This window comes from Scylla paramamosain, chromosome 6, assembly GCF_035594125.1.
Source record: "Scylla paramamosain isolate STU-SP2022 chromosome 6, ASM3559412v1, whole genome shotgun sequence".
NCBI classification, from domain to species: domain Eukaryota; kingdom Metazoa; phylum Arthropoda; class Malacostraca; order Decapoda; family Portunidae; genus Scylla; species Scylla paramamosain.
The window spans coordinates 6,865,001-6,875,000 of record NC_087156.1 but is presented as its reverse complement, the minus strand read 5'-3'; the positions used below and the strand labels follow the sequence as shown (position 1 = coordinate 6,875,000).

Sequence of the window (10,000 nt, the reverse complement as noted above, 5' to 3'; positions counted from 1 at the left end):
CCGCGGTGAGGCTTCAGCTGCTGGGGAGGTCCGGTTCCAAGCTGGCGGCAGAATATAATTTTGCTCTTCGATCGCGTTCAAGGTGTTAATGTACGACGCGATCTTCCCGTAATGCAGTCTGACATTGGTCCCGCGTGTTGCTTCCTTGTTGATATAGTTTTTCCCCGCGACGCTGTGTTGTGAATCAGGCCACGGCACCACCTGTCAGCCCCGGCCTGCCCTCTCTCAGCCGCGGGGAGGGGAACGACGGCGCTTCCAGGAGGGAAAATTTTGCCTTTAAAGATACGTTAACATCCTCACAATCCTCTGGAACCCAAGTCATTATAACGATTCAATGAGCATCAGCAGTGAGCGTCCCTCGTCAGCCGTTCCCTTCCAGTTGGCAGTGGTGTGCGAGGAAAGGTCTGGGGCTCAGGTCACCTTTGTTGTCTCCTGTCTGACTGTCCTCCTTGTTTCACTTCAGGCGTCACCTCCGCCTTCCTTTTACTCCCAAGGTTAGTGTGTTCAGAGGCGCTTTTTGGCATGACGGGGCCGCCGCGCCAGCGCCACGACATGCAGCCTCGCAGCCACACACACACACACACACACACTCCAGTGTCCAGGTGGCTTCATATTATTCTTAGATTGCCCTAAGCATGTGTTATGACTGATGTACAGAATCTCAACACATTCCCGGGGTGCATTCGCGGGCCCACCAAACCTCCTCCTGGACACAAGGGCGAGATGTTTCACTTACTCGAACACCGCTTTGCACACGCTGACGCAGGAGTAATGTTGCATCCGTCACCTGAAAGAAATAAAAGGTGCATGGCTTATTTAGCATCCTTTTGCTGAGTGTGTGTACCCAGCACGCCCTTCCCCATCCTGTCTCACCCCCACCTCCATCCCGTAATGCCACGCCCTGACCTGCCTTGCCTGAATTGCCTTGTTGTCTTGCGCCTCACGTGTAATTCTCGCATGGACGGCTTGTGTATGATGAGCCTGTGTTCTGTATTTGTATTTCCCCTTCAGCTGATATTGACACTTTTTCAGTTCAGATCTTTATTTTTTTAGATGTATGTTATACTAATAAAATTGTGTTTTTCTAATAGTGTTTCATGCACCAGGAGGCAGCACGTTGCAATGTTCATTAGGCCTCAAAAGGTTGCAAACATTATAAGGAGTGTGTCAGCTTCATACAGTGTTCAGTAATTTATAATTATGAGATCTGGTGCAAAATCATTTAGAAATAACCACTTCTCTCTCAATAGTGATATTTTCATAAACTCTTCCATCCATTCATGCATGTGTCTAAAGGAATTATACCGTTCTGATTATAGACACATTGTTGAATCCTAATTCACAGCTCTATGCCTACTTTATTCCATTATCATAAAATTTTATTGCACTGGTAATCTTGCAATTCTCCTTTTTCCGTTTTTGCCATTACGTTTTCATATTCATGGCCACGCTCGTAAAATCAATCTGTCACTGAGAGTTAAATCACCCAGGAAAAGAGAAAGGCATATGGCACAAGGTCCCTTTGTAATAGACTTGCAGCCTTGCATAAATAACCTACACCCAGTCAGTCCAGAAAACAGCTTGTCAAATTCCGTGTTTGTGTGTGCGTGTCCCGCAGCGTAACCAGGCGGACGCGGGCGGGGAACTGAACTACGTGGAGCTGTCCCTGCCGCCTGAAAATCTTCCTGGAGGAGGCTACAGCGACGAGGACCCCTGCATGTACCCCTCCCTGGGCCACCGGAGGAGCCTGTGCCTCAACCCTCCGCCTCCAGCCCCTGAAGACGCATCCGACGCCGCTGAGAACATTTACGCGACTCTGGGTTTCCGGAGAGGTGCGGGTGGAGGAGGCGGAGGGCTGAGGGGCATGGCGGGCTTCACGCATCACGCCAGTAACCCAAATCTGTACGCCACGTTAAACTACAGACGCGGCGTGACCACCACCACTCTAAACCCCAGCTTGTATGCCACCCTCCCCCACCGCCGAGACGTCGCTGGCACCACCGCCTCCTCCACCTCCTTCGCCTCCAGCATCAGCGTCAACAATATCAACAACACCTCACCGCCTGGTTTCAGAGACCTGAGGAGAAGCTTCGTCGGTCCCCTCATCAGGAGACCGAGCGAGAGTGCCGTGTGAATAACGTTACGAGCGACTGAAGAAGGGCGAATGGTCCCGTAGATTTGCTATTATGTTTATTGTCGGGTGGGTGAGGTGGAGAGCATCTGCTTCCTCTCCGGATGAGGACTAAATAACGTGTGTTGGAATGGTTTGTGACTCTGTTCTTGCGACATGTAGTGAGCTGCGCCGCCCGCTGGTATACACAGTAACTTCTGTCCTGATAGTGTACGTGCAGTGTCCTTCCCAAGGGTGAGGGAGCTCGAGTCTGGCTTCCAACTTACTAAAACATATAAAAAGTATATATATAAAAAAATAAGAAAAAAAGAAGTGAGTGTTTCAGTGTAGCTTTCTCCGGACGCGTGCTCTATTTCTGAAATGTTTTACATGTGATAAGTGTCACTTCATTTCCTTCTAAAGACAGGAGCAAACCGAAGTGAAGGAGGAAGAAAAGGATGGTGTGTGTGTGTGTCTGTGTGTGTGTGTGTGTGTGTGTGTGTGTGTGTGTGTGTGTGTGTGTGTGTGTGTGTGTGTGTGTGTGTGTGTGTGTGTGTGTGTGTGTGTGTGTGCTTGTTTTGTGGTTCATTTACTGCCGCACTATTTGTCTCGCAGGAACGTTATGACCTTCCTCAACCCCTGGTCGAAGGAACACTTATAAGCAAGTTGAGGAGAGAGGAAGATAAAACGATTCTATGATCATTAATCGAACTGTGAAAACAAAGGCCGGCCCTCTCTCACCTCACCTCAAGAACCCTCCCTCGCCTCCGCCTCGCCCCGACTCTGTCTAAGAGTCCCTGTTCACCACTATGTTTATGTCTTACCTTGCAATATATCTTTGTTTTCACTGTTGCTGTTGGCGGGAGGTGGAGCTGCCACGAACCCCACGAGTAGAGCACAAATAAATCCTAGCCAGAGGAGGGAACATTTTATGGATGTAACTGTCACTGGAAGAAGGTTCGCACCGCCATCAGCTGGAGGTGTACGGGTGTAGGTGCCAGTTTCCACCGATAGGAAGGAAGAAAACTTCTTAACATTCTGGAATATATATATATATATATATATATATATATATATATATATATATATATATATATATATATATATATATATATATATATATATATATATATATATATATATATATATATATATATATATATATATATATATATATATTATATTACATTATATTATAGTATTTCTTTCTTTTACTTCTGTTGCAGCCACGTGAGCGTAAGGCCAAAACTGTAAATAGTGTACATAGATTAGTGTTAGTGGATGTCGATGGAAGTTAATCTGTACGTTCCAATGTCAGGGACTCGGGGTGACAGCGGGCACGCGTGCTTCCCTCAACTGTCGGTGGGGATGAGTGAGTCGGGTGCGCGGCTGTGGTTGCTGTAGTGGCGGTGGTGGTGGTGGTGGTGGTGTCGGGCCGCTGAGTGGCTCAGTGGGTGGTGAAGGCTGTGTGTGACGTGTGTCAGTTTGCTGCTGCTGCTGATTGTGAATCCCAACTTTTTTTTTCGCTTTTTCCTCACTCACATTTATATCTTTCCTAGTGTTTTTTTTTTTTTTCATTTTTGTCCTTCAAGGAATTATTTATCGCACCGCTGTTGAAGGGTTTTTTTTTTCCTGTTTTTTTTTTTTTTTTTTTTTGTTTGTTTGTTTTCTGCTTTCTAAACTTCGAAACAAAAAGTAAGGCATTCATTATGATCCAACAGATTTCATTTTCGCTCTTTATTCCGCTCTTAGTTGAAGGAGACGAATGAGCTGGCAGGTGACGCTCACCTATATTGACAACGTGAATAGACGGAAACGCCTGAGACCTGACGCGTATTGGCGAGGATTTGCAAGACAGAAGTGTGAATGGACGGAGACGTGTGACTTGACGGAAACCTTTCACATCTGACGGGACGACAGAGCTGACGAGTACTTTTAAGTTGACGAAGGGATGTGAGTGGGCGGAGACGTGGAAGGTGACGGGGACGACTGAGTTGACTGGGACATGTAAGTTGACATGTGTTAGTGGATGGAGACGTATGGGTGGACGTGGACGTATAAGGTGACGGGGGACGAGCGCGTTGACTGGCACGTGTGAATTAAGAGGAACATATTAATTGACATGGATTGACGTGACGGTTTGCGAGTCTTGGGATAATGAACAGAACAGCGTTGCAGGAGGCAGATGAAGAAAAGGGGTTAGCAAGAATGGCGGAATACTGCAGCAGCGACGTCAGCAAGTCTGTGGAAGACATTTTTTGTATATTTTGTATACCGAATATAAGGGACTATTGTGCCTTTCGCTTAACTTGTAAATGGGATATCTTTTTTGTCTTCTCAGTGTGACGTCAGTATTCAAAATAATAAAAGTTAATTTGTATGCAACATTTTATTCCATACCTTCTCCCTCTCCAGAATTAGCAGGACATGAGGTGACGCAGGGGCGAGGAAGGCTTCCGCCGTCCATTCAGCTAATAATCCCAGCGATGTTATTTTTTATTGTTTACGTTTCAATGAAATTTTCCATCAGATGATCACGCCCATGATTACCAAGGACTGTGAACTCGATAATCTAACTGGCTGGGAGTGGCTTATACAGTGTCCTTATTATTGGTAATTTATTAGTAACCTTGGTCTGGTAAGTAAGGTTGCCACGTGTTATTTTTGCTTGTCTCAGTCTTGTATTTATGCCAGCTTTCAGTAAAGGAAGCTCATTCATCCTGATATACAAGGTTGATTGGTTGTGCCAGCTCTAAGTTACCCTTTGTTTGCTGCCAGTATATTTTTTTTTTTTTCAGAACCTGTCCCCAACTTGCACCTCACATTGTCTATCTTTTCCATCTGTATATATGACAATCTCTCTCTCTCTCTCTCTCTCTCTCTCTCTCTCTCTCTCTCTCTCTCTCTCTCTCTCTCTCTCTCTCTCTCTCTCTCTCTCTCTCTCTTTATATATATATATATATATATATATATATATATATATATATATATATATATATATATATATATATATATATATATATATATATATATATATATATATATACACACACAGAGCTGCGTTTTGTTTTATATACATCAATGGTTGTTTGAACCTGGAAGTATCGTTAAAGTACCGAACAGTCTCGAAACAGGAGACCGAAGCCATATGAATCGCTCCTCTTAGGAGTCAGTTAAATCAGTACCGTGATGTGTGTTGTGTGGAGCACGTGGATGTTAGACTCTGCGATTCTCAAACACTGCTGTCATGATTACTACTAGGTGTACTGAAGCTGTACCCAAAGCTATTTCCATCGGCTCAGCAGTCATGGTAAGTAATTAATGTGGCCTTCCAACCTAGGTGTTTAGTGGAAGATTTAGCGAGTCTCTCTAGCTAACCACGTCCTGGTGACGTCGCTGGCCCGGAAAGACTTAGTTGCCAAACCATCGTACATGACATCATTTTATTCTCTTCTTCTTACATGTTTACCACAGTGTGTAGCTATTGAGTCTCTTGAGCATTATGAGATGAAGCAACTGGGAACAAATGGGAAGTTGTAAAGTCTAGGAACACAAATGGACGTGAGTGAGTGAGTGGTGGTGATGGAGGAAGCGGTGGTGTGGCTGCGGAGCCCAGCAGCGGCTCAGGGATGTTATCCTCACTGCAATCAACCGCGTTCATGTCATCCCAGGCATATTTTAAGTGTTTCTAGAGTGTTTTACATAAGAAATGTGGTCAAGTACCCTCACATGCATCAGTCGTATTTACACGTTCCTTCGCCATTTTCACCGCTGCTCTACCATGCCTATACCACCACCATTCTTCCACTCCCCCATATCTGCTTTCACCATCACCAACCATTCACGCCACCATTCACTGAGGTCTCATAACTAGCGCTGCCTTCCACAAAAGAAGCCATAACAAAGGACAAAACACAAATCGGTGGTGATTTTCATGCAGTGTATTAATATTTCGATGTCAACGAGATACTTCTAGTAATAATGATAATAATGAAGATGATAATAATAATAATAATAATAATAATAATAATAATAATAATGATAATAATAATCTAATTATAATAGCAATACATGCAGCAGCACCGAGTAATGGACTGGTTGATGGTAGTGTAGAAATTACACGAGATAAAGTGAATGCGAGTAATCACTGGAATATCATTAAATTTTCTCCGCGTTTTGAAATTTCTGATAAAAACAGGCAATTAGATTTGAAAATAATCATCGGCTGCATCCTCCTCTATGACGTCACTAACCATACGGGCTGACGCACTCCCTGCCCACTCCACTAGGGCCGTGTTAACAAAGATTCTTAACTATAGAGTAACTATAAAGGTTTAACTTTTTGCTTAACTTCCCAAGTTGTGTTTAGTCTAGGTGTTAAATTTAAGACAGGTCCGGAGTCTGCTTAACTGTAAGGCCCGATTTTTTTAAACGGTGTTAGTAAATCCCAACACCAAACCCCACGTCATATCTCCTCTTACTAACTTTGCAAAATGCGTTTTTTTTTTTTCTTATTCGGGGAAGGAGACACGACGTGGTGTTAGGGGAACCCAACACCACCACCAGTCTTCGCACATGTTGGCAGCTCTGAAGTGTCTCATGTGCCCGCTAAGACTTACGCTAAGACTAAGTTAACCAAACAAAGATGACCGACCGTCGAGCACGAGCCTGACACCTCAAGAATTCTCAGTCCTGTAAGGATGTTCTCGATGACCTGAGTGACTCTGAACTGTTGGACTTATATAGAATAAAACTGCAGGAGTGTTATTTGTGACATATTTGGCGAGAGATGCCTTGGAGAGCCCCACAGGAAGGAGTGATGCACTGACGCTAGTAATTAAAGTAATAATTACAGTGTTATTTAGCCAGTGGGAAATGCAGCTCTGCAGCAGTGATGATCTTCGACTTTCATGTGCTCTGTTGTTAGCGAATCTCATTTACCTTCTTAGTAATAGAGTCCCATGCAGCCTTTTTGTGCCGCAGAATGAGCGAAACCCTTCAGGTCACATCCTTCCTCATACACTGACTGGACGTGGAAGGAAAGTCTCGCCATTGGTCCAGCTGGGTTTCCTCAATTGTCCTCTTCGGCCATAGGGGTCATGATCTCCTCCGTGGTAAAGAAAAAAGACGGCAAAGGAGGCGCTGCAGAATGGGAATAGCGGAACAACGCTGTCTCAAGCACGTAAACACTTAGACAAAATACACGCGCCTTGCGAGGGATCTAATTTGCTTATTAATAAACACAAACTTATGCGCTCATATCCTTACAAAATCGATGACTTTTTTTTTTTTTATTTAATCCAAAAAAATGAAGAAAAAAAAGGACTATAAACTCAAAATTAAGAAATACAAGATTTTACTGTGTTGCCCTTTCACTCTTTCATACTGGGACTTGAGAGTTCGTCTCAGAACATCTTTAAGACTGCTTAATTAAGAGATAAGCACAAGTTTAAGCAGAAAGCTGAGACGAACTTAGAATCTGTTAATACGGCCTCTGACTCCCATGTCTTTATAGGCTAGATTTTTTTTAAATTTACAGCTGTTATTTTATTTTCAGTGCTACGTGTGTGACACTTAATGTGCTAGTTATCTTAATGATGAAGTATGCAATGGCTGCTTTTGTTGAGACAATTTTTGGTTTCAAGGATTAGTAACAACGGACGGAGTTAGGAGGTTAGGTTAGATAATATTTGGTTAGTTTATGGTTTACGGGGCCCTCGGGACATAAGCTTTTTTATTACTTGTTTCTTAAGTATATGAACTTGAGATTATACCTCCTCCTCTTTAAGATTGTTGAGCATACTTAGCAAGTAAATTATTGTTAGAATAATGTGTACATTAGAAGCCCTCAACTGCATTTTGCGTTTCAGGTGTGCATTCCCTTTGCATTATATTTACATTACTTTAGAACGCCTTTCTTAGTGATTTGGTGTTGTTAGACATTGAAATGTGTCTTACATTATCGATATGAGCAAGATAACATTACGATTTATCACATTACGATTTATCACGTATTTGTGTTCATCAAAACAGCTATTGTACTCGGTAATCACAGAGAAGACATAACTATGTAATAGGTATGATAAATCCAAAGTTATATTATGGTATTCGTTTGTTTATACGTACTGTTGCTCCCCCAACACAACAATAGTTAATATTACTCATATTAATCTTGCCAGCAAAATAATGTGCCCGTGGCGATGGGTTGCTGCACCCCGCCACAGCTTCCTTATATGTGTGTCTTTCGGCAAACATTTTTTTTTTTGTGTGTGTGTGTTCGTTGTTGTGTTCTCGCATCATGGAACGAAAAACCAATGCCACTAATACTCGTAACTCCACGAGACTCCTTCTTGTAGTCGCCGTGAGCTGCTAAATGATTATATTAATCTACAACTTTGAGGGTTTTTTTCTCAGCACATTTACTTTGGCTTGTCAAATTAATCATATCATAAGAAAATTCAGTACATTAAAAAGAAAAGAACATAAGAACATAAGGAATAAGGGAAGCTGCAAGAAGCGACCAGGCTTACACGTGGCAGTCCCTGTATGAAATATAACTATCTATTTCCACCTATCATCCCCATCCATAAATCCGTCTAATCTTCTCATAAAGCTCCCTAATGTCTTAGCACTAACAACATGATTACTGAGTCCGTTCCACTCATTTACCACTCTATTTGAGAACCAATTTCTTACCATCTCCTTCCTAAACCTAAATTTTTCAAGCTTGAACCCGTTATTTCTTGTTCTACCCTGGTTGCTGATCCTAAGAATTTTGCTTACATCCCCTTTGTTATAACCCTTATACCACTTAAATACTTCTATCAGGTCCCCTCTTAACTTACATCTCTCTGATCATAGTTTTTACTGGGAAAAAAAAAAGACCATCAACCAGCAAATTCATTTCACCCCATAAGTAAAGAAAGATCAGTATCCTGCCATAATACGCTTATGATCAAAAAATTAAATAAATAAATAAATAACGAATCGTACACAGTTCAATAGCTTCGATAGTACACGCATCACACCGTCACAAGTTTTATCCGCCCTACAGGAAGAACTCAGAAACCAAAATCCTTATAGATTATAATTATATATTTTCTGAGTAAGTACAAGTGAAAGAAATTCTAAAGAGAGGATAATTTTGTCTCCGGTTTCTATAACTGTAACTAATCCACAGCCATATTTGTGCGCAATTATAATTCGTTAAGCCAAATAAACATTACGTTCTCAAACGCGAGAAGCCATATTTTAAAACGACCATATTCAATTATTTATATGAGTACTGGCCAAACATATCATAAAAATCAGGCAGTGGAAGAAACTCTACAAGTGTATAATGTTGTTATTCCGGGAGACGTCTTACTTTGTGTAAAATAAATAAAGATAAATGATGATGATAATAATAATAATAATGATATTAATAATAATTACACCAAGTAGTGAAAGAGCGCTGCTACTACGTCTCTCTCGTGTTCAAGTAAGTGAAGAGGCTGGTAAGTGTTACAAGCACTGAGCAGTGTATGGTAGTTCAGGTGCCGTACACTATTATCATCTTATTACTGCATGACTGGAATGATGCAATTGATGGAAAGGAAATAAATAATAACCGACGTTATAATTTGATCTGTTAAGCTTAACTCAATGCCTCGGTTAAGCAGTGTTGGAATTTATTTATTTTTTTTTTTTTTTTATGAAAAAAGAAAGGTATTGGCGTTACGCTTTATTCAGAAAAATCTAAATGGCGCTGCCTCTCACAGTCACATTCAGTGTGACTCTGAATCTGATATGTATTCCATTCTCTCGTTATGCACTGTAGGTCACCTTACATAAGTGTGTGGTCGCTGATTAGTGGGTATCATGATAACTATTGGGTATCCGTAACTTAGA

The 10,000-nt window shown here is 41.9% G+C and overlaps 1 protein-coding gene and 1 long non-coding RNA gene across 7 annotated transcripts in view; both read left to right on the top strand.

Annotated features, from left to right (window-relative positions):
* LOC135101270 (kin of IRRE-like protein 2) overlaps nucleotides 1-1,753 on the top strand; it is a 350,738-nt gene extending 348,985 nt beyond the window's left edge. For 2 of the 5 annotated variants that reach the window (XM_064004974.1, XM_064004970.1), the window contains exons 15-16: nucleotides 495-602; nucleotides 1,619-1,753. The gene's annotated coding sequence lies outside the window, so the exon portion shown is untranslated. Of the gene's footprint in view, nucleotides 1-463; nucleotides 603-1,618 lie in introns of all 5 variants that reach the window. The other 3 variants (XM_064004972.1, XM_064004971.1, XM_064004973.1) reach the window with 3 other exon arrangements.
* A 3,541-nt stretch (nucleotides 1,754-5,294) lies between these two features.
* LOC135101091 (uncharacterized) overlaps nucleotides 5,295-10,000 on the top strand; it is a 50,880-nt gene continuing 46,174 nt past the window's right edge. For both annotated transcript variants that reach the window (XR_010269011.1, XR_010269012.1), the window contains exon 1: nucleotides 5,295-5,420. This is a non-coding gene — a long non-coding RNA (uncharacterized LOC135101091). The remainder of the gene's footprint in view (nucleotides 5,421-10,000) is intronic.